Source organism: Narcine bancroftii, chromosome 11 (assembly GCF_036971445.1).
Source record: "Narcine bancroftii isolate sNarBan1 chromosome 11, sNarBan1.hap1, whole genome shotgun sequence".
In the NCBI taxonomy this organism is placed as follows: Eukaryota; Metazoa; Chordata; class Chondrichthyes; order Torpediniformes; family Narcinidae; genus Narcine; species Narcine bancroftii.
In genome coordinates, this window is record NC_091479.1 from 76,216,527 (window position 1) to 76,242,733 (window position 26,207).

Genomic DNA, 26,207 nt, shown 5'->3' on the forward strand with positions numbered 1-26,207 from the left:
TCATTTACTCAATATATGGAAGATTCACTTAGAAAGGAAAAAAGCAAATGACCAAATACCAAAATTATTATTGACGCAAAATCAGCTAATCGCTTTTACAATAGATAATCTTTCCTTTAGAGAATGGGAGAGAAAAAGAATTAAAAGAATAGAAAATTGTTTTTTGGGAAATAATTTATTAACATTTGAATAAATGAAGTACAAATATGGAATAACTCATGGTACAATGTTTGAATACTGAAAGCCTATTTAAAGGATACATTGGGAAACAGACTGAGATTTCCAGAAGGAAGCAGCTTTGAATATGTGATTACAGACACAATGATAATTAAAAGATTTATAACGAACATGTACATCAAGCTACAAGAGAAGGAAAATTATGAAGTAAGCTATAAACCCAAACAAAAGTGGGAAAAAGATTTAAACAAAGATAAAAAATGAAACATGGGAAAAGTAATGTTCTGGAACTATGAAGAATATAATAAACACAAGGTTAGGCATGATACAGTATAATTACAGTATTGGTTACAGTGGTTATATATCATGCTACAAAAGTTAAAAAAAAAAATGGGATCCAACATTATCAGATAGATGTTTTCGCTGTAAGAAAGAAATGGGAACAACATTACATGCAATTTGGGCATATGAACATACCAAAAAATCCAGAGATCTTTCTTCTAAGTAATCTAAATAGTAAGGAATTAGACCTCAAACTGGATGAAGTGCAAAAAAGATTTATTATGATAGCCTTAGCTGTAGCAAAAAAAATGTATAATGTCAACTTGGAAATCAGAAGAGAACCTGAGAACACAGCAATGGTACATGGAAATCAATAAATGTATTCCATTGGAAAAAAATAACACATAATTTAAAAAATGAAGTCACATTATTTGAACAAATTTGGGAACCATACATGGAACATAACAGAGAGGGCTCGCCTCGGACCTCCACCCCCTAAAATGATAAGACAAAATGACTTGATCCAGTATGTAAAAAATAGATGACACATTTTTCTTGTTTATTTTTCCATTGTGTGATGACATTGTTTAATGGTTTTATTATATTGTATATGTTGAATGTTTATTGGTTTTGGAGGGGGTGGGAAGGGGGGAAAGGGGGAGAAAATCCCACTATGTATATTTAAGAGGGAAATGTTTGTATGTATTTTGGTTGATTATGGTTCACAGTGTGAAAAATTTAAAAAATTATTAAAAAAACACTGTATACAAGAGAAAATAAACTGTAAATGAGAACCACAAAACTGGCTTTGTTCGAATAAATAAAGGATTGGGACCCCATTGACCCTCACTTTTAGATGCTACAGAGAGAAATAGTCACTCCATGCTTAATAAAATTAAGTTCATTCTGTATAATAGGCCATTATGCAAAAAATAATTTAGTTGGCAGTGAAAAAATATACCTCAAATATAAATGAAGGTATGCTGAAACATTTCATCATTGAATGTCAAAATGATTCATAAAAATACTGTTTCACATCAATTATTCGATGGATAGTTAAAATATTTTCACACATTGCTGCCATATTCAAAGCAAGTGCAGACTGTGCACATGAATGAATCAACTCCTCATGAGAAAAAATGTTAAAAAAAGGAAATTATTCTAGGACAGCAAATCAAAACAAGGAATTAGTCAATGTCTTTTAACCACCTAATCCAATAGATAATCAGATTCTATATTTGTCATGTTTTGGGGTTTCTACCACACCTAGCATTTTCCTTCGATATCGATTAGCCAGCTTTTTTTTGGTAACTTTTTATTTATCGCACTATGAACTGTATCAACAATATATACAAATGTTTTTCATTAAATATACAGTGACATTTTCCCTCTTTTCTCCCCCTACTCCCCTTTCCCACCCCCCTCAAAAACCAATAAATATTAAACATACAAAATACAAGAAAATACCATCTTCACACAAAAAAAACAAAGAAAATCATGTTGTCTACTTTTGCACATTAAATCTAATCATGTTGATCTTCTTATCACTTTAGGAGATGGCAGTCCAAAGCCAGCATTTTGATCAGCCAGCTATTCAATGGCAGATGGGACTGGGGCAGATGGCACAATCAATCTATTTTACTCCTCATGAAATTCATACAACTGCAGTAAACACAAAATTTTGATTGTTCATTTAATTGTTTTTTTATTTTCTATAACTAAAGGAGGGCTGAGATGGCTTTTTGTTGGATTTGACCAGACCAAGTGATGGAACCCAAGAACTTCCCAGCTTTATGTTTTTACTTGCCTTGATACTACATTTCCATATGAAAGCAGAATCAGAAGATCATTTGCAGCGCTGCTTTCAGTATTCTTCTTGCTAACAATGTGCAAAACAGTTTATCACAATTTTTTAAGCTGGTTTGGGCTTACTTTTCAGCTATCATGCAGAAGCAAATTACTAACTTTACGATAAATCATATTGTAGCTTCAGATTCACATCTGTGTTTATTTCATAATGTTTAAAGCTTTACTTGCTGCAACTGAACCACTTTTATATTTGAACATTGACGATAACATGAAGCTGTACAATCCTCATTGTACAGTATGTGATCAGTAAAATCCTATTAAAATTACTTTGGCATGTAGGAAAGAAGCTAAATGAACAATTTCCTTTACAGTTTGAATTAACTCATTCAATATACTGAAAATGCATTGGTGTGCAAAAATTTAAACTTTTCCTATAAACAAATAAGACATTTCTTAGAAAATGTTATAACAAAGGCTGCACTGTAGTTTGCAGACATAATGTCAACAATCTCACTTCTTAAGGATTTTAAGAAAAAGATCTCCACTGTGTGTAGAAGTTTAATTGCCTTCAGCCATGTTGGTCTGGTATCTAGTACTCATACACAATTAATAAAATCCCTTCACTTCCATCCCCATTGACCCCCATCCCAATCACCACTGAAGTGTGTATTTTGTAATAACCAAGCTATCTCATTGCATGATGCCAATGTCCAGAAAGGGGATCTAAACTAATTGGCTACTAAAAAAGCATTTTGTTCAAGGCGGCTTTTTGTACATATTGCGTTAACTAAGACAAATGTATGCCCATTTTGATGATTAACTCATGTATTCTTTCAGGTTCAACTTGTTTGTCAATATAGTCCTCATTGTTATCGAGGTTACAACTTTCAAAAGCAAAATTCAAAACCAGACTAAAATGTCACATTTGGAAGAATGGTTTACAGAAGGGCAGTAAATGAACACTGTCAGTTTTGTCTGGTTATTGTTTGGTTACAGTCAGATCATTTTTTTCCCCCCAAAACTTTATTCAATAAATGAAACAAGTTGCACGATGCCATATTCAGCATATTTCCTTCATTAATGTATCTCTCACTAAATGAAGAAATTAATTTTTTTTCCTAGTTGGCTGTATTCTTAATAATGGCTTAGATTTTTTAAATTTAGAGATGTTTGCTCCTTATGGTAGTTAATGGTTGATATTATTTCATGCATTAAACATTTAAGACTTTTATGCTGTGAAGAATTGGCCAATGCCACGATATTTGCAACTCTGCAGAATACATATTTGCCAGCCTCTTTTTAAAACATAAATTTTCATTCGCTCAAGTCACATGTATTGTCATCTGATTGCACAAGTACAATCAGATAACAGCATTCTCCGGTCCTCAGTGCAAAACACAGAACCATACAACCAGCCATAACACACAAACAATACATATCCAGAACAAGCATTTAATATATACAAATAGATATATAGTTTCTTGAATATGCAAATATATGGATGGTTAGTATGAGCAGTTCCTTTGGTTGTTCAGCATTCTCACTGCCTGTGGGAAGAAGCTGTTCTTCAGCCTGGTGATGCTGGTTCTGATATTCCTGGATCTCTTTCCTAATGAGAGCAGCTGAAAGATGTTGTGTGCAGGGTGGAAGGGGTCCTCAATGATTTTGTGTTCCTTCTTCAGTCAAAGATACCGATAGATCATATCCATGGTGGGGGGTGGGAGGGAGGGAGACTCTAGTGATCCTCTCTGCCACTTTTATGGTCCTAAGGATTGAACTCCACTCCATTTCACTCCAGCAAATATACCACACTGAAATGCAACCAGCCAGTGCGCCCTTGATAAAGAATCTGTAGTTCATTAAACTAGTGTCTTATTGTGGACACTCAACACACTCTCATTTGTCAGGAAAGCACAACAGCAACTGCACATTCTGAAGACTGAAGCAGATGAGGGTACCAATCACCATTATGTCAATCTTCCAGAACTCCTCCAACCTTCATATCATCTGCAAAAGTTATGGCCCATCCTTCTGCCTCTTCATCTAGGTCATTTATAAAAAATCATCAAGAGCAGGGGTCCCAGAACTGGAGGTCCTGTGGCACTCCTAGTTACTGACCTCCAGGCAGAATACTTTCCTTCCACTACTACTTCCTTCTTTCTACATGCAAGTCAATAATTTATTCACACAGCCAAGGTTTCATGGATCCCATGCCTCATGACTTTCTGAACAAGTCTGAACTTGTTGACTGTACTTCTCCAAATGCTCATAGATCCTATCCTTAAGAATGCTCTCCAATAGTTTGCACACCACTGATGCAAGTCTTTCATTCCCAGGAATCTCCCCGTTACCTATTTTAAACAAGGCAACTACATTTACCATTCTCCAATCCTCTGGCACCACCCCGTGACCAAAGAGGACTCAAAGATCATAGCCACTGCCCTAGCTATAGCTGCTTTCAGATGTTCCGATAAAGATTACCCGCCTGTAGGTGTGGCTAGCAGAGTTCAGCTGGCATGTTTAGGTGGCCATGGAATGGACAGCTTTCTGGCACCAAACGTGCCTGCTGACTGCTAGCCACCTAGCAGCGAAAGCCGGCTACTCGAACAGGTGCCTCGTCCTGCTCACGCTGACCTCATGTCATAGCAGCGCGTCAAGGCATGCCTGACAAACAACTCAGGCATGACTTGACTTGTGCTGCCGGTCTCCCTCCCCCACCTCGCCCACCCAACTCCCGTGCCGGTCTCTCCCCCACCCCACCCCACCCGCCCTGTCATCAGTTTGTGCAACTCACATCTGTAACTCTTACCAATGCTGAAGTCATGATAATTGTATGGATTTTATATTGCTACAGGTTCCCTGTTTGAAATTCAGAAACAGCTGCTCCAAAAGCTCATTCTTAACTACTTTGCAAATTGTGATAAACGTTCACCATAAGTATGAAATTCACTGATTCAAATTTATTTAATCTGTAATACCAAGTTGATCAATTGCATCAATTCTTATATAAACCACATGAATGCACTTCCCCCAGTTTTTCTGCCTGGCAGAAAATCTTTCGAATTGTGTTCCCATGATAACACCACACCTCTCAGAATCAATGCTGACCGATCTCTACAGACAATGATTTTAATACAATGATTTTAGTGTCTCAACAATATGGAGTGTGACTGACTACCTACTAAAGGCAATTCTCATTATATTTCCATCAAACAGTTCGAGACTCATACAGGATCTTCAGAAACTGCTTCGCTTTACCCATACCAGACTTGGTGAATGTCATGTATTTGCCACATGCACTTTCTCAGTGCAGTCAGACAGAAATGGGTTTCATTCCATTTTATACATAGGATTGTCTGCAAATAATTAACAATTTTAATTACTGTAAAAGACCATGCTATTTAATACAATGCAATCCAGTTGGGAATTTCTGCTGTGTTTTTCACTTGATAATCAACATGTAGTTTCATAACTGAATTCAAAGTCAGATTGACAGATTTATCACAAGTTTCTTATACCAATACTTTAATTCTAATGCTCATTTCAAATGTTATAATCATACCCTATATTTTCATTGGGCCACTGAATAAACTATATTTGAATTTTTTTTGTCTTCAATATATGATTTCCTGTTCCTCAAGATCAAAATTGAGTTGGTCATTTCACTTGATTAATCTCATTCTCAATTCTTGCAAATCCTGGTTTCAACTGAATCCCTATCCTTGTTTCCCAGTCAACAGGTTTAATGCTCCATCCCGCCTGACTCCCGCTGTTGGTCTCCCTCCCCCCCCCCCCCCCCCCAAAGTGGCAGCAGCAGTCGGGACAGTGACTGGGGGGGCGGGAAGAGACTGGCAGTGGGAGAGGGTGCAAAAAAAAAATTGAGGAAGTCTAACTTACTTTAGTTACTGAACACCTGCCTGGTCAGAAAAATTGCGAACATTATGAAAGAACATTTATTTCAAATTCAGAATGTAACACAACAGCCTTCAACAGATAATATCTGACTTCCTTGTCTCAGGAGTCGATAGCTGCTTTCAGCTTCAACAATCGATACTCCAAGCAGGATAGTTATACCTCTCAGAGAAGGGTTAAGTAGACATCTTGGCCGGCTTTTCCGGTTTCAGATGGCTGCCCGACAGCCGCACAGGCGTATAATGTGTGGCTTTACAGTCGGGTATTGTGGCCATCTGAAAGCGGTTTATGTCTTCCCTCACTTCCCACTGCAGCCTGGGCTAATATTGCATCCAGCCCCGGGGACTTAATGTTTGTAAAATCCAACACTTCCTCTTCCTTAATCGCACAACATCCAGCACACGTCTGTACTATTCTGACATCACCCTGATCAAAATCCTTTTTTCTTATGAAACCTGAAGCAAAGTATTCATTTAGGACCACCCCAACCTCCTCTGCCCCCAGACTCGTTGCCTCCTTTATCCTTTAACAACTCCACTTTCATTCTCCTCGTCCTTCTGTTCTGTTCTTCACATTCACATAGAATGCCTTAGAATTCTCCTTAATCCTACATGCCAAGCCTTTCTCATGCCCTCTTCAAGCTCTCCTCAGTTCTTTTCTGGCTACCATATACTTCTCATCTACCATATAAAGAGAATTTAATTCAAACAAGTCTGATGTGTTGTACTTTGGCAAGTGAAATCAGAGCAGAACTTGCATAGTAAATAGTTGGACTGAAGAACACACGTAGGGGTACAGGTGAATAAGTTCCCTGGGTGTTGAAGGCACTTCACATGCTTGATTTGGGCAATGTGTGGAGTACAAAAATTGGAACATAATAATACATCTGTACAGGTCATTGGTGAGATTGCATATGGATTACTCCATGCAGTTCTAGTCACACAGCTATTGGAAGGATGTAATTAAATTTGAAAGGTGCTGAAGAGAATCACCAGGATGTTGCTGGGATGAGAGCTTTAATTTTAGGGAGAAGCTGAATTGGCTGGGTCTTTATTTCCTGAAGCAAAGGAGGCTGAGGGGAGACTTTACATTTGCCATTCTCCAATCCTCCGGCACCTCCCCTGTGGCCAAAGAGGACTCAAAGATCATAGTCACTGCCCTAGCTATCTCTTCCCTCACTTCCATGAGGAACATGCAAAAGGAGTATTTTCAATCTATTTCCTAGGGAAGATGATTCTAGGGCATAGATTTACAGTGAGTGGAGAAATATAAAGACCAGAGGGCAAATTTTGCACCTAGAGCTAGTGCATGTCCAGAATGTGTTGGTATAAGTTATTCAAGTTGGTACGAGTGCAAAGCTTCAATGACAATTAGACAGATATGTGGATCAAAGAAGATTAGGATATGGACCAAATGCAAGAAAATAGGACTAGCCTCTTATGCCAATTTGATCAGCATGGACAAATGGACTGAAGGACCTGTTCAATTTTGTATGACCCCACAAGGAGGATTCTGGCCATTATGTACCTCTAATGAATTTCAAACATGAATTTTCACCAACACAATGCCCTAGCCTTGTTCAAATGATTCCTTTCTAAGACAGGCTTTACAATAACTGATGCTTTCAAATTATTCCCAGAATATTAAATGCTTTTAAAGTAGGGGTCCAACCATGAATGACCTTCTCCAACACTAGATAAATAATCAAAAAAAGGATTCTCAGTTCTACCAACTCATACTAAAAATAAATTCTGTGCATGTTTTGAACAGAAGACTCTTGCCAATGGCTTGTGGAAGTTATCCTTGTTCTGACCCACACTTTCTCCATTAGACCACAAATTAAGCTAAATTATTGATCTATTCAACATGCTGGAAAATGTCATCTCTATATGTCCAGTAAACTCTCGATTATCAGAAGATGCAACCAGAAATTTTCTTTGTGAAAATAAGATCAAACAGTGAATTATATTTCAAGTCTTATGCAAAATGAGTTAGAATATCCAAATATGTTACCTACATTTAAAATGCTTAGAGGAACCTATCAAAATGATTTAAAAAACACTTTATAAATGTTATTAAAAATATAGAGAATTCTGAAAGATGTGGGTGAACAAAAGTACACAAAAACAGCTGTGATCGAATTACAGGCAGTGTGATTACAGGACATCTCATGCTGGCTGTCAACTGAATAAATTCATAATGGATTTGGATCTTTTAACAGATTACGGCTGGTGTCAATATATATAATACTGACCTGTGAATATATTATAAACTATTAATGATTTTGGAAATTAGTGGTCGATTGTGAATTTTGCAGATCATGTCAAGGCTACCTGTCAGAAAGTAATAATGTCAAATAACAATTCCAAACTTATGAAGCACTCTTATTCCGAGGATAATTTAAACTTTGATTTTATTTATGCAGTTGTTGATTTGCATTCCTAATACACATCTGAAATTTGTAATTTTCCAGATCAATATTTAATTCCTACTACCTAGTATTTATGAAATAACTGTTTTTTCTGGGAAAAGATACTGATAATCAGGAAGTTTTTAAATTTAGGGATTTACATTATAAATAACAAATACACATGTAATTCACCCTTGTAATCATTAAAGTGTTAGATAAAGGCCCTCATTCATCTGTACAGTGAAAAAGACAATTTTTTCTTTATTTGTCCGTGCTCCACAGTTTTACATTTGTAATCAAACTATTAACATGTGATTAAAGTGCACATTCCAGATTTTATTCAAGGTTATTTGTATACAATTTGGTTTGACCATGTAAAAATTACAATACTTTTTATGCATAGTTCCCCCATTTCAGGGCAGCATAATGTTTGGAACATTTGGCTTCACAGGTATTTGTGAGTACTCAGGTATGTTTAATTGCTTCACTGGTGCAGATATAAGAGAGCTAGGCTTTGATGTCTGTAGTTGCCATTTTTCAACATGAGGACCAGAGTTGTGCCAATGAAAGAAGCTGAAAAACAAGAATAAACCATAGGAGACATTGTCCAAATCAACTGTTTGGAACATCATAAAGAAGAAAGAGCAAACAGGTGTGTGTGTCAGTGACTACTGTCTGAAGAAGACTTCATTAACAGAAATATAGAGGCTACACAAGATGCAAACCACTAGTTGGCCACAGTAACAGGATGGCCAGATTACAGTTTGCCAAGAAGTATTTAAAAAAACCTGCAAAATTTTGGAAAATGGTCTTGTGGACAGATGAAACCAAGATTAATCTGAATCAGAGTGATGGCAAGAGCAAAGTGTGGAGGCATAAAGGAATTACCCAAGATCCAAAGCACACTACCTCATCTGTGAAATATGAGGGTGAAGGTGTTATGGCCTGGGTGTTATGACTTTTACAGGTACTGGTGGACTTATCTTCATTGATAATCTTCATTGATTATGCAACTGAAGACAGTACCAAAATGAATTCTGAAGTGTATAGAATCATCTTATCTGCTCAAGTTTGAGTAAAAGTTTAAAAACTTATTGGATGGCACTTCAACCTGCAGCAAGACAATGATTTCAAATTTACTGCTAAAGCAACGAAGGAGTTTATTAAAGCTAAATACTGGAATAATTCCTGAATAGCCAAGTCAGTCACCTGATCAAAACCCAATTGAGTATTCCTATCATATGCTGAAGAGAAAACTTAACGAAACAAGTCCCCGAAACATGTAGAAGCTGAAGATGGCTGCAGAAGAAGCCTGGCAGGGAATCACCAAAGCAAATACTCAGCACCTGGTGATGTCATGAACCACAGATTTCAAGCAGTCATTGCATGCAAGGAATATGCAACAAAGTACTAAATGTGACTCTTAATGTACAAATTATTGCTATGTCCCAAATGTTATGGTCCCCTGAAATGGAGGAACTATGTATAAAAAGTGATGCAATTTCTACATGGTCAAAACAAAATGTATACAAATAACCTTTAATAAAATATGGAATGTACACTTTAATCACGTGAATTTAAAACTGTGGAGCACAGGGGCAAATAAAGGAAAAAAAATGTGCATTTTCCCACAAACATTATGGAGGGCAATAAAAAGGTTCTTAAATACATATCCCAAGGGTGAACTAACTCAGTACAATTCCCACAAGAGCATCTTAAGCACAAAAATATTTTCCCGGTTTATGCAAAAAAATTTCAATTACAATTTAAACAACATTTCTCAATTCAAAATGAAGTCATCCTTCAGCAATTAAATCACATATTACTGATAAAATCTACCTCCCAGAAATTAATCCTTAATCCATCCATAACTTCACTGTTTAATATTTTCTATTTACGACTGAGTTTATATTACATTCCTGAAAAAAAACGCACATTTGATCAATTCAATACTCCATCAAGTTTGTGCTTGTACACCATACCTTATAAAATTCCAAGTTCAGATTTATTATCAGAGTATATACATGACATCACATAACCCATGAGATTCTTTTTCCTGCAGTTGAGGCAGAATTATTACTTATTGGTAGTGCAAAGAACTATATTCAAGTATACATGTAAACAAATAAAGAAATGTAAACAATCTGACTGTGCAGTTCAGAGAGAGAAAAAAAAGTATAAAAATAAGAATCCCTGATTGAGTTTGTTGTTGAGGAGTCTGATGGTGGAGGGGTAGCAGCTGCTCTTGAACCTGGAAGTGCAAGTCTTGTGGCACCTATATCTCTTTCCTGAGGACAGCAGTGAGAACAGAGTGTGTGTTGGGTGGTGTGAATCCTTGATGATTGCTGCTGCTCCCAGATGGCAGCATTCCCTGTAGATGTTCTCAATGGTGGGGGTGGTTTGGCCAGAGATGTCCTGGGTCACGTCCACTAACTTTGGCAGGATTTCCACTCAGGGGTATTGGCGTTCCCATATCAGACCATGATGTAGCTGGTCAGCACACTTTCCACCAAACATCTGTAGAAATTTGCCAGAGATTCCAATGTCATAGCAAACCTCTGCAAACCCGAGGAAGTAGAGATTCTGTTGTGCTTTCTTCACAATACTATTAGTGTGTTGGGTCCCAGAAATATCCTCTGAGATAGTGACTCCCAAGAACTTAAATTTGCTCACCCTCTCCACCTCTGATGATCACTGGATCACACACCTCTGGTTTTCCCTTCCTGAATTAGCTTCTTGGTTTTGGTAACACTGAGTGTGTGGTTGTTGTTGAACCACCATTCAGCCAAGTTTTCAATCTTCCTCCTATATGCTAACTCATCGCTATTTTTATACAACCCCTTTCCATGGCATCATCAGCAAATTTGTAAATGGAGTTGTTGTCATATGAGCCACAGAGTTATAGGTGTATAGCAGGGGTCTATGATGCTCCAATACTGATGGAGATAGTGGAGGAGATGTTCTTACCAGTCCTCTCTGATTGTGGTCTGGAGGGGAGGAAATCCAGGATCCCGTGACACAGTGGGCATTAAGACCCAGGCCTTGGGGTTTGCTGATCAATTTTGAAAGGATGATGGTGATGAATGCTGAACTGTAGTTGATAAAGAGCATCCTGATGTAAGCACCTTTGCTGTCCAGATGTTCCAGACTTTCTATACAGCCAGTGAGATGGCATCCGCCATAGGCCAGTTGCCTCATTGGAACAGGTCCATAATCATTGCTCAGGCAGGAGCTGATTTGCTTCAACACCATCCTCTCAAAACACTTCATCACTGTGGATATGAGTGCTACTGGTCGATAGCCCTCGACCTCTGCAGCAAGAAGAGAATAAAGTGTGCTGTGAATTTCACCATTACCCATTCTTAACCTGCTATTGAAGATTGTATCTGGTTCTGTAGGCTCTTACCTCAAATAAACAGCTAATTATCAGTGGCACTTCATGTAATACCTTGACAAATCCTGAAAAGGTAAGTAATAAAAGTTGTCTTGGGATTCTAAAACTTTCTGGCTAAAAGCTTAATTTGCACTTTCTTGATGCATTTCATGGGCTTCTATATTTTCGGGTGCTGTAATTCTTCAATTATGTTGCAAAATATATTTATGTTTTAGCCTATTTCAAAAATCTTCGGTTTCAGGTAAAGTAGAAGAGGGCTTCACCGCAATGCAAGATCATAGTTCATTACTAAACCACTTTTGGCTTCAAATCTGAATTCATCTGAGAAATATGTACTTGTTAGAAGTCCCAAACTTAACAAGATTAATTTTGTTCATACCATTATCTAGAGTGCTTTGTCATCTATGACTTATCCTCATATTATCTGTTCCCAAAAGTCATTACTTCTGTGTTGCTCAATTACATTAGGATAATGTATTCCATCATAGCATTGTTCAAGGAAAGCAAACAGTCACACATAATGTATGACAAAATGGTGTACTCCAATTAGAAATTAATATAATGCAGAGAATGATGAAAATAAAAGAAATTTGACTTTGGTTAGGATTCCTAGTGTGTGTACACACACACACACACACACACACACACACACACACACACACACACACACACACACACACACACACACACACACACACACACACACACACACACACACACACACACACACACACACACACACACGCGAAAAGCATGTGAAGGCATTGGACTAAATAACCTCATGCCATTTAACTTTACTGTAGTGTTATGAATAATTTGAAAGCATTGTAATATATTAAATTATTTTTACTTTTTTGTGGAGCCTTAGCAAGGATATCAATCCAGGTTCAATCACTGCTGACAATGTTTAGATCTTCATTAGCCACTAGATTATTACAGGCAAAAGGGGAGATTGCATTGGGGAATCTACATGGCAGACACTATCCAGAATAAAATGTACAAACCTATTATCCATACATTTTAATAATCATTAATGGGCACAATTTTAACACAAAATCAATGCAAATTTGTTTATGTAAATACTAGATCAGTTTGGAAATTATCCTGAATAAGAGTGTATAAAAAATAATTAGATGTAAATTTCTTACTCACTGCTATATATAAATCCAGCCTTCTCCCTTGACTGCAGGGTTGAAGTGAATTAATACCACCCTGTGTCACAAGATCAATTGATCTCAATTGCCTAATCAGCTTCCTGCTGCTCTGAGTTTTTTAACTCCAACTGCCTGAGTCACTTGACTCCAATTGCCAGGTACAGCCTTCAGATAAAATCCCTGCTGGTCTGCTACAAGAGTTTTGACATTTGCCTTCCTGAATCTGAGAGTTTAATGTCAAATGTGGAATCCCTACCTCCATCCCAGACGAGATTAGTGAACTCAAATCTAATGCGAGATTTCTATTTTTAAAACCATGTGTCTCAGCTTACCCACCCAGCCATCCCTCCTCCCCCTCATTGCTGCTGTCCCCTCCCTCCCCTCATCCACCTATCATCTCCTGCCTTTTCAACCCCCTTTTCCCCCCCTCCCCTTTTGTTGGACACCTGCTGGCATTCTCTCATACCTTGATGAAGGACTCCAGCCTAAACATTGGGTATGTATTTCTACCTTTGCTATGTAAAGGACACTGTTTGATCTGCTGAGCTTCTCCAGCATTTTGTGTTTCTTACTTCAGCCAGTGTCTACAGATTTTCATGATTTACTTCTGACTCTGCTCAGTATGGCCAAAGACCAAATGCTTTAATCACAAAAAATGGTTTCTCTTCAATACTTACAATTTTTATTGATCATGTCTGCTCTTTACTCAGTTGCAATGGGATAAGATGAAACTTGTTAGCAAAGAGGATCTCTTCCCATTCTGCTGCACTGCATTCTGGCTTGCTGAACAGAAAATGGCATAGATAAAATACATGCAACTCTTTGAATAAAGATTGGACAAGAGAAGTCACACCACTCTTGTGCTTGTTTCATATACAAACATTAGTGTAGACAAATTTTGCTCTGTAATTCACATTAATTTCTAGAACCTCCTCCTTCCAAATTTCATACTGTAACCTTTCCTAGTATAGAGATCAGCAGAAACATTAAAATTCTACATTCTTACAAATTAGAAGGCAAAATAAGTGCATTCAAATATGCCATAGAACTGGCCACCAATCAACCACTTTGAATGGTCATGATCACTGCCCCTTCTCTGCCAACCTATTGGCAAAATTACTGCTGTTTATTCATGTCATATTGATAAAAGTTCTATGAAGCTCTCTTATTCCAAAATATAATTTTTGGGATATTATTTCTCACAATTTAAAAAATATATTAACTCATTGTGAATTCTTACATATCAGGTTTGTGAACTAAAATATATTATTGTTCTTTGCAATTTGATTGTTCATTTTTTGCAATATGTGGATAGTTATGTTAAAAAATGGTTGTCTCAAAATAAGCTTTCAAATAAAGGCAAATCACACTGTAAGGTCTGTCATATTACAGAGAGATGATCAGCTTGCAGTTTGAAATTAGCCTTCATAATCCACTGAAGCATATTATTCAAGCTGGCTAAAAACTACACAATGAGACAGAATGTTGTGCTATTAGTTCATTAATGATAAACAGTACACAGATGTTCAGTACCATTATGCAGAAAACATTTTCCTTTCTCCATTTTCCCCAAAACATGGACTAAATGTATCATGTATCTATTTTAATACCAAAGGTATATGTTCTAGTGGTAGCTAATTTTTATTATGTTCAAACACAGCCTAGCTGTTAACCAAAATCTTTTTTCAGCGAATGCAGGGTAGGCAATATAGAAAAAGTTTAAGAACTTACCTGTTGTTATTTAACATACTGAAATAGACATTAACTCTAGGGTAGTTCTAGCTGAACACTTCCTTTGTTTTAGTAAGTGGTGGCCTTATGGTTGTAACAGTATTTAAATATATAATTAAAGAATCCAATAATTTATAGCCACAGAGCTCACCAATTACAAACAGCTTCATTGTTCTGCAGTGGCTTTATTCCAGACAGAGTCGGCTGGATGTTTGGACAATTCTACCTCCCAACCCAAACTCACAAAGCAGCAAACTAAAGGAAAGCTTGTATAATTATTTCAAATTCTGTCTGGCCAGGTTTTTAATTTAATATCCTTTGCACAAAATATTCCCCACTGTCCTCAAGCAATGCTTATGCTTCCAGAAATTAAACTGTGTGTAGCCATTTTAGTCTACAGAAGATCAATAAAAACCCAGTCTGACTTGTTAAATGTTTCTAAAACACAACAGAGTACAAAGGATTCCTTGTTTTATGTAAATAGCTACCATTTGTGGCTGAAAACAAAAAAAAACTTCCAGTTTAAAAATGCACAAACTGTAGTCTCGATCACATGGAAATGAGCCTTATTGTAAGCATTTCAAATGAGTTAAATTTTATTGAATCTTTTCCATTCAGTAAAATCTCAATATATGCCAAATTGCTTTGAAGTGACTGTAAGTTGTTAAGTATTTTAAAAGAAAAACACAAAGCATTAAAAGCTAGGGTTTATGGGTACGCAAATTAGTTTATTTGAAACATTTCCTATCCACTATCTCCAATCCCCCTCTAAGCTTAATTGTATTGACTCAGAACAGTCATTGAAATGTCACCATTTTAAAACTTTTATTAGAATAGCAAGAGCAATGTAAAAGGTGCTAGATGAATAGCTTAATATGTATATACTGTACAACTAATTAACATTCTGCTGACAAGACAACACTGGGTTGAAATATGAAAGCAAGACCACAAGGAGTTTATACTGTATTCTGAGAAACAAGTAAATGTTTTTGGAAATTAGTTTGAAAGTATTTCTGCAGAAATAACTTTTGACAAAGACCGTAATGTCTTTAAGCACTCTGTGCAAAGTATTCATTATTTCAGAAAACAGTAATCTTTTTTTTTTATAAATGAACAAATTGTTAAGGATTATTAGAATATATGTGTGCTAAGAAAGGTTGCTAAAATCAACAGTTTCATGTGTATTAGAACCATTTCACTACTAGCTAACAGAAACACACTAGGATTAAAAATGAAAGTAAAGTGAGGAGAAGTTTATAGTATTTCCTCAGTGAAATAATTAAATATTTTGGGAAATTAGTTTACAAGTTCTTCCATGGGAATAATCATGGTCAAAAATGAAAACACCTTTGAGCATTAGATACAAATGTACTCATTATCTCAAGAATTGTGAACAAGATTAAATTATTTCCATGACATACATAATATACAGTCATGATTAAATTCTCAGTTACTTCTAATATGGGTTCAATCCCAAAATAGTAGTAATTATAATGTGCATTTATTGCTGCAGTGACACATTATCAAATACTGTATGATATTTAGAGATTGGTTTTCATGGATATCAAGGTGACAATACATTACACCTAACTTGTTATAATCAATACTTCTCTATATCTATATTAAAAACATGTACTTTCCATCAATGGTTTCAATTACAAATATCTGTATTTGGATTTTTAATAGAAATTACCTTGACACACTTTAATTACATCCACCCTATCTCCCTATGAATCCAGTGCATTATCACAAAATTTAAGAGAAATTTATCCCAGTGTTACAGCGATAACAATTTTTCTTACAAATACAAACAGAAGTCATCATTTTGAAAATAAATATCTGAGTGCATGAATTTAAAATGAAAAGACTGAAAAATATGAGCATCATTTAAGCTTACACATTCCTTGACTTTAAACTGAGAACTAATTGTTATCAACTCAATAAGATGAGAAATTCATTATCAGTTTAATAAAATGAAAGAAAGAGAGAAGTTACAGACAAAACAATTTATTTCCAGATCAGTCAAATAACATTCATTGTTCATAGCATCACTCAGTTTATCATCGACACAGTATTCTCAATAGTGTCAGATATGACCATCCTCGGAGATCAGATTATGGGAGTTCACCAATGGGCAGATAATTTAAATAGGCTAAAGGAGGTTGGACACTAGATGGTCCTGGGCAAGAAACTTAATTTTCAAAAACCTTCTCTCCAAAAAACAGGATTACTGTGAAATAATCATAACAGCTTCAAATATAGGAACCAAAGTAAGCCATTTGGCTCCTTGAGCCTGTTCCACCATTCAACAAGATCATGGGTAATCTGATAATTGGCTTCAACTCAATTATTTTACTGGCTATTCCCTATAAATCTCAATTTCCCCGCAGCCCAAAGTCATTTCCAGCTTTGATATATTTAACATTTAAGTATCAACAGTTCTCCATGGTTGAGAAATCCAAAAATTTAGAATCCTCAACAAAAAAACTCCTCATTTCAGTTGGGCAATCACTTAATATGGGACAATATTCCAAATTTTGGACTCTCCCAAGAGGGGAAAGAAACATCACAGCATCATGTGGCTCAATGAGATCAATTGTCATCTTCAATTTTCATTAAGAAAAATATTCTGTTCAATTTTTTTTTCATAAGGGAATTCTACAATATGAAACCCATCTCATGGAAACAACTACAGTCCCTCTTAAGAAAGAAGAGAAAAATCGTACAGATAGTCCAGGTGTGGTCTCATCAAAGCTTTCTCTGTACAGACGGTACAAAACTTTCTTACCCTTGCAGTTTACCATTCCTGCATTCCACCCTGCTCTTACAAGACACACCTTTCCCTTCCTAATTACTTGCTAAGTATGCCTGATGATGTGTATTGCTTGTGAGAAGACATTTGATTTATCATTTAAATAATATTTGCTTCCTACTCTGCCTACCAGGGTGTATAATCCACATCTGTCCTCATTATTATATATCATTGCTTTGTCCTTACAAAACTAGTCTATATCCTTTTGCAAAATTTTTGTCTCCTCTTAATCACCTACTTTTGTCTCATCAGCAAAGGTGGATGCTTGCTGCTTGCTCCATTCACCTAAACCATTGCACCAGGTGCCCCAATCATTGACTAATTTCTGCATACTTGTGGTAGCAGCATGCCCCTTCCTGACCTCATTGAACTCTCAAAAGAGTTTTACAAGCTTGTCTGATGAATCACATTGTCACTACGATTAATCTTCATATGTATTTATGATGTTGTTTTTGCCTGTTAATTATACATTGAGAATCAAGGGTGAGAGTTAATGAGGGATGTGGATAGTTATCTTTTTATAAATTTGGGCTCCACTGAAAATCTCTTTTTTGGAAAAGGAAAGTAAGTGCTATCTTATTTAAAAGAACTTGGGAGGTGGTTTTATAGATGAGTGAAGTGTGCCTGAATTATACAGAAACGCAGGTCACATACGATTTCCAAAATAAATGAAAGCAGGGATTATAAAAACAACTGAGATATTGTAGTAAGAATCTTTTGCAGATGCAATACATTTTTGCATTACATAGTCAATATAATATCAAAAATCAACCCCTATTCTTTCTTTCTATTCCTGTGGTTTCTTATCAATCATTGGTTGGATGGCAATGGCACATCTGCAGGCAGTTAGCCACACAAGTTGCTCTTTTAAAAATTAATACCATAGGTCAGAGATTGCCCCAAGCATATCCAGTTAGATCTTAAGGCAATTCGTGTTCTAACAGAGCACAACACAATTATCAATGTTTTAATTTAAAAGTCAATAATCTCCCCTGCAGGAGAGGTCACACTTGCATCCACTGTCATCTAACTGAACTGCGTGTTCTTTGATTTGTAGACTGAGCTAGGGACCCTGTTCCTTCCTAGTGTTTAAATCAGTATGCCCACCATTCAAGAGTCCTGGCATACTGAAGAAATGTGGTTTTATTTTTTATTTAAATTAGACATAGGCCCTTTTGGCCCACTGGCCCATGCCGTCCAAATTCTCCAATTCACCTATTATCCCCATACATTTTGAAGGATGGGAGGAAACCAAAGCACCCGGAAGAAACCTACGGAGTTCACAGGTAGTACATACAGACTCCTTCTAGACAGCCAGTTTCAAACCCATGATGCTGGTACTATAATAGCATTGCTTTAACCATGCCACTCTGCAGGTTGCTGCCTGGAAAAACAGTAGCAGAGGCCAGGAGATTCAGGACTCCACTTGAGTTCACTACTGATTTCACCAGATTCCAAACTGAAGGTCTACATTTTGATACTTGATTATTGACCCTGATGAGTCAAGCCATTATCATCCTGACTTGGAAATATATAACAATTCCTTCAGCCTTGCTGGGTTCAAATCCTATCCAATGGTACTATGGTTTTGAAGACTGATTGACCAGGTTAGAAACCCAAAACCAGGCCATAAGATGGGTCGTTTCAAAAGTTTTCTATTGAATAGCTATTCCTCATCACCATCTCATCATCCTCAGGAAATAATACATTGAAACATAGTTGTTTGCTGCATCGAGACTTGGCTAATGGAGAACACATCCAATGTGGTGATCCAACCAGACCATTTCATCATTTGAGCAAAGACAGAGGGGTAAGTGTTTGCTTTTTAGTTAATTTTTCTTTTCTTTTTTGGGTTGGCTTCGTGGATGAAGATTTATGGAGGGGTATGTCCACGTCTGCTGCAGGCTTGTTGGTGACTGACAAGTCCGATGCAGGACAGGCAGGCATGGTTGCATCGGTTGCAAGGGAAAATTGGTTGGTTGGGGTTGGGTGTTGGGTTTTTCCTCCTTTGTCTTTTGTCAGTGAGGTGGGCTCTGCAGTCTTCTTCAAAGGAGGTTGCTGCCCGCCAAACTGTGAGGCACCAAGATGCACGGCTGGAGGCGATATCAGCCCACTGGCAGTGGTCAATGTGGCAGGCACCAAGAGATTTCTTTAAGCAGTCCTTGTACCTCTTCTTTGGTGCACCTCTGACACGATGGCCAGTGGAGAGCTCGCCATATAACACAATCTTGGGAAGGCGATGGTCCTCCATTCTGGAGATGTGACCCACCCAGTGCAGTTGGGTCTTCAGCAGCGTGGATTCGATGCTTGCGGACTCTGCCAGCTCGAGTACTTCGATGTTGGTGATGAAGTCACTCCAATGAATGTTGAGGATGGAGCGGAAACACCGCTGATGGAAGTGTCCTAGGAGCCGTAGGTGATGCCGGTAGAGGACCCACGATTCGGAGCCAAACAGGAGCGACTTGTCCATGAACTACTCTTTGCAGACGATGCCGCTTTAGTTGCCCATTCAGAGCCAGCTCTCCAGCGCATAACGTCCTGTTTTGCGCAAAACTGCCAAAACGTTTGGCCTGGAAGTCATCCTGAAGAAAACTGAGGTCCTCCATCAGCCAGTTCCCCACCATGACTACCAGCTCCCCCACATCTCCATCGAGCACACAGAACTCAAAACGGTCAACCAGTTTACCTACCTCGGCTGCACCATTTCATCGGATGCAAGGATTGACAACGAGATAGACAACAGACTCGCCAAGGCAAATAGCGCCTTTGGAAGACTACACAAAAGAGTCTGGAAAAACAACCACCTGAAGAAACACACAAAGATCAGCGTGTACAGAGCTGTTGTTTTTAGTTAATACCGCAGTGCTAGTGCATGGATATTGGAGTTAAGTTTGCCTCCTGCTCCACTGCCTTAGGACAAATATTGATTAAATGCAAACCCTTCTATCTTCCCCGAGAGTTCTCATCAGTGATTCTCACCAGAGCTTATATACATACCAATGCAGATTATAAACAGCCACTCACAGAGCTGCAGTGAACTTCAGTGAACAAGAGATGGCCTACCCAGATGCACTACAAATCATAATCAGTAACTTTAACCAGGCTTGCTTTAAGTCAATCCTGCCCAATTATCATCAGCACATGACCTGCTATACCAGTGGTCCAAGCCCACGTGATCACTGCTACACTAGATAAGGAAAGCCTATAGTTCTTTCCCAAGTCTGCATTTTGGCAAGTCAAGTCACCTGGCAGTGCACCTTCTGCCAGCATACAGACAGCTGAAAAAGAGAAATTCCAGGCATCACAACAGCCAGAAGGTTATTGCAGGAGGCTAATGGTTGTCAGTGTTCAAGAACTCAGCTGAGGATCGGAATGATTACACCAGGACTGTGCTGAACTTCTGCAAATCAGCTGTGGATGCTTGTGTCGTCACCAAATCTTTCAGGGGTTTTCCCAGATGAACCATGAAATACAGATCCTGCTGAGAGCCAGATTACAAGCATTAAGATTCAGGAATCTACTCCACTATACTAGGAGCAGGTATGAACTACAGAAACCCATCTTCCAGGAGACATGAAGTGTCTGAATCTGGAAAATATGAGGATACTCGACAGATGTGGCAGGGCCGAAATGACCTAATCTGCTGCAAAACTAAATCCTGTGCAATAGGAGACCATAAACTTTCACTCCCAGATGAACTCAATGCCTTGTACACCCAATTTAACCACTGGAACAGGGAGAAGTTAATTGCATACCCCATGTTCCCTGTTGATCCTCTACTGTCAGTATCTGAAGAAGGCATGTGGGGTGCCTTCAGAAGAGTGAATCCAAGGAAAGCACTTGGTCCAGACAGAGTACCTGGCCGAGTACTTAAAACCTGTGCTGTTAAACTGGCCAATGTATTCACAGATATCTTTAACATCTCATTCTGACAGGATGTGGCACTCATCTGTTTCAAACAAGCCTCAATTGTACTAGTGCTCAAGAAGAGTGTGATAACCTGCCTAAATGATACTAACTGTGGTACTCACATCAACAGTGATGGTGTATTCAGAGGTCAGTGCTGAAGCAGTGACTTGGATCCATTCCAATTTGCCCACCAAAATGCAGGTCTACACCAGATGCCATCTTATTGGCTCTGCACAAAGCCCTCTTACACATAGACAACAAAGATGTATACATCAGGATGTACTTGATTGACTACAGTTCAGCAGTCAACTCCATCATCCTCTCAAAATTGATCAGCAAACTTCAAGACCTAGGCCTCAATACCCCACTGTGAAATTGAATCCTAGATTTCCTCACCTCTACATCCTAATCAGTGTTGATTGGCAAGAACATATCCTCCACAATCTCCGTCAGCACTGGAGCACCATAGTGCCGTGTACTTAGCCCCCGATCTACTCGATTTACACCTATGGCTGTCGGCTTGGTACGACAACAGCACCATTCACAAATTTGCTGATGATACCACAGTAGTGGGCTGTATAAAAAAGGGCGATGATTCAGCAGACAGGAGAGAGACTGAAAACATAAACCAAAGAGCAGATTGTAGACTTTATGAAAGAAAAGTCAGAGGTGTATGATCCAGTTATCATTGGGGCAATCAAAGGTGAAGAGGTAAGCAAAATAAATTCCTGGGAGTCACAATATAGGACTACCTTTCCTGGAGTCTCCATACTAATGTCATTTGGTGGCACGGTTGGCATAGCAGTTAGCTTAATGTCTTTACAGAGCCAGCGATCAGGACCGGGGTTTCAATCTTATGCTGTCTGTAAGGAGTTTACGTTCTCCCCGTGTCGCATGGGTTTTCCCTGGGGGCTCGGGTTTCCTCCCACCATTCAAAATGTATGGTTAATTGGGCAGCAAAGACTTGTGGACCAAAATGGCCTGTAACTATGCTGTATGTCTAATTTTTTTTTATTAATTTTTTTTTAATTTAAAAAAAACAACTTAAATTTTAAGAAAGCGTGCCAGTGCCTCTACTTGTTCAGGAGTTTGCAGAGGTTTGGTGTGATATCAGAAACCTTGGCAAACTTCTAAAGATGTGTTTTGACCATCTGCATCACAGCCTGGTATGGAAATGCCAATACCTCTGAGCAGAAATCTTTGCCAAAGGTAGAGGATTTGAACCTTGCTCCAGTTCCTGACCACTTGAAGTTGAGCATTTGAAAGTGAAAATAAAACTGCGGCTATTTTAGATACTGTGGCACTGAGCAACAATGGCTGTGTCACAGAATTAGTGATTCCTTCAATATAATACATATATTGAAAAATTGTTCACAATTAACTGCAGTTTTTTTGTTTATATTTTACGAAGTACCTGCTCAACAGCAGCAAGCAAAAATTCTTGTGTACATATATATATTACAATGTATATGACAATAAACTCAGCATCATTTGATGGCCTTTAAATATAATATTTCCTTTTTGAAATTCAGAAAATAAATCTAGTCAAAATTCAATTACAGCAAAGTGTCTTTACATCATACAGATTTATTCAGTCAATTTTCATTAGTAACATGATGATAAAATATTAAAATGTGAAAAATTGTTGCGAATATTTCAGAAGATTTCACATCAGCAGAAAAATTCCATGCTCATTAGACAATTTAAATGCAAGTTATTTTTCCTGCTTATTTGATTAAAGCACAGTGTCAGAACACGAATGGTTATAAAGAGTGAATAATGACATCCTCACTGATAAGATAAACTCTCAGAAATTCAATGTCAAAGGAAATTTTTTCACAGCAGTAAACATTTAATGTCTTAATTTAAAACAAAATGATTGGACCAAGAACTTTGTGAGGAAACAAGAAAAACTCGAATTCTCTAATTCATTAATAGCCCTTTTATAAAATATAAAATCTTATGGCTTATCAATTGATGCAAAGAAGGAGATCAGTATTTTCCTGAACCTGTGGTGTGCTACTTCTTAAGAGTATATAGTGACTGAGTAAAATACAGAAGTAAAAATAAGAGAGTTCTGAATTGCAAACCTTCAAGTATGAGGCTTTAAGATCTGACTTTACATGTACAACCAGAGCATTTCTCGGGACAATGATGCGTACGCGTGCACACACACACACACACACACACACACACACACACACACACACACACACACACACACACACACACACACACACACACACACACACACACACACACTCCCATAATGTTTGGGACAAAGAAACTTTTTTCCTTTATTTGCTCAGTGCACCACAGTTTTAAATTAGTCATTAAACAATTCACATGGAATTAAAGCACATATTGCAGATTTTATTCAAGATTAGAACCAAAGAACACTACAGCACAGAATACAAGTCATTCGGCCCTTCAAGCATGTGTCAAAGCATCATTCCGCTAGTCTCACTGAGCTGCACCCATTTGATAACCCTCCAGACCACTCCCATCCTTGTAACTATCCAATGCATTCTTAAAAGTGAGCCCACATTTACCACGTCAGATGGCAGCTTGTTCCACACTGCCACCACTGAGTGAAGTTCCCTCTAATGTTCCCCTAAGCCTTTTCCCTTTCACCCTAAGCCTGTGGAAGAGCCTACTCGCATTTACTCTTTCTATTCCTCATAATTTTGTAAACTCTCAAATTTCCCTCATTATTCTACGTTCCAAGGAATAAAGTCCAAACTTTAATGTAAACTTTAATCTTTCCCTGTAACTCAAGCCCTGAAGACCCAGCAACATCCAGTAAATCTTAAGTAAGATCTTAATCTTACTGATATCCTTTCTGTAGTTTAGCAACCAGAACTGTATACAATACTCCAAATTTGACCTCACCAATGACTTATCCAACCTCTCCATAACAGCCCATCTTTGATTGATGAAGGCCAAGTGCCAAAAAGCTTTCTTCACAACCCTGTCTACCTGTGATGTCATTTTCAGGGAATTATGTATTCCTCCACACTCCTCTGTGCCCTTCCATTTACTATACATGTTGTACCTTCCAAAATACAACACTTCACACTTGTCTGCATTAAATTCCATCTGCCATTTTCTGGCCCATTTTTTCAGCTGGTCCAGATCCCTCTGCAAGCTTTGAAAGCTTTCCTCGCTATCCACAATGCCTCCAATCTTAGTGTCATCAGCAAACTTGCTGATCCAATTTACAGCATTATCATCCAATCATTGATATGGACAAAAAACACCAATCACTAATCACAGGCCTCCAATCTAAGAAGCAATCATCCACTCCAGTCTCCATCTTCTCCCATTCAGCAAATTTCGAATCCAGTTTACAATCTCTCCAAAGATACCTAGTGTCTGAACCTTCTGAACTAATCTCCCATGTGGGACCTTGTCAAAGGCCTTACTAAAGTCCATGTAGGCAACATCCACAGCCTTTCCTTCAACTACTTTCTTAGTAACCTCCTCAAAAAACTATAAAATTCATTAAACATGACCTACCATGCACAAAGTCAATGCTGACTATCCTTAATCAGCCCTTGGCTGTCCAAATACTTGTGTACCTGATCTCTCAGAACACCCTCCAACAATTTACCTACTACTGACATCAGGCTCACCAGCCTGTAATTTTCTGGTTTACGTTTGGAGTCTTTTTAAACAATGAAACAACATGAGCTACCCTCCAATCCTCCGGCACCTCACCTCAAGATGCAAACTGCTAGTTAGCAATAGAAAGGATGGCCAGATTAGTTTGCCAAGAAGCATTTAAAAGAGCCTGCAAAATTCTGGAAAAAGCTCTTGCGGGCTGATGAGACCAATTTTAATCTGTATCAGAGTGATGCAAGAGCAAAGTGTGGAGGCATAAAGGAACTGCCCAAGATCCAAAGCATACCACCTTTGCATAGTTTGTATCTTACAGTGTAGTCTCTGTATTTCTGTTCATGAAGTCTTCTGAAAACAATAGCCATTGACATATCCACAACTGCTTCCTGAAGAGTGTTTCTGATCTGCAAGACATACATTTGGGGATTTTTCTTCATTATGATGAGGATTCTTCTGTCACATCAATGGTGGTCTTCTTTGGAATACCAGTCCCAATGCAATTACTGACCTCACCAGTATGCTCTTTCCTCTTAATGATGTTCCAAACTGTTGATTTAGGTAACATTAAAGTTTGGACAATGTCTCTTATTGTTTGATTCTTGTTTTTCAGCCTCAAAATGCCTTTTTTAATTTTCATTGGTATAACTCTGTCCTCATGTTGTGAAATGCAACTACAGATTCCAAATGTGATCAAAATGTGACTCCAAAAGTGATCAAAAGCTTAGAAGCAAGCCTAGCTCTCTTATACCTGCACCAATGAAGCAATTAAACATAACTAAGTAATCACAAACATGTGTGAAGCCAAATGTCCCAAACATTATGGTGCCCTGAAATCAGGAGATCATGCATAAAAAATGTTGTAATTTCTACATGGTCAAACCAAATTGTATACAAATAACCTTGAATAAAATCTGGAAGGTGCACTTAAATCGCATGTGAATTGTTTGATTTCAATTTAAAACTGTGGAGCGCAGGGGAAAATAAAAGAAAAATGTG

The 26,207-nt window shown here is 37.8% G+C and overlaps 1 long non-coding RNA gene across 1 annotated transcript; it reads left to right on the top strand.

The window, feature by feature from the left end:
- Nucleotides 1-13,569: 13,569 nt before the first annotated feature.
- Nucleotides 13,570-26,126, top strand: LOC138745944 (uncharacterized). The gene is made up of 3 exons (XR_011346612.1): nucleotides 13,570-13,634; nucleotides 17,522-17,606; nucleotides 25,822-26,126. It is a non-coding gene; the product is annotated as an uncharacterized lncRNA (long non-coding RNA).
- The last annotated feature ends 81 nt before the right edge of the window (nucleotides 26,127-26,207 follow it).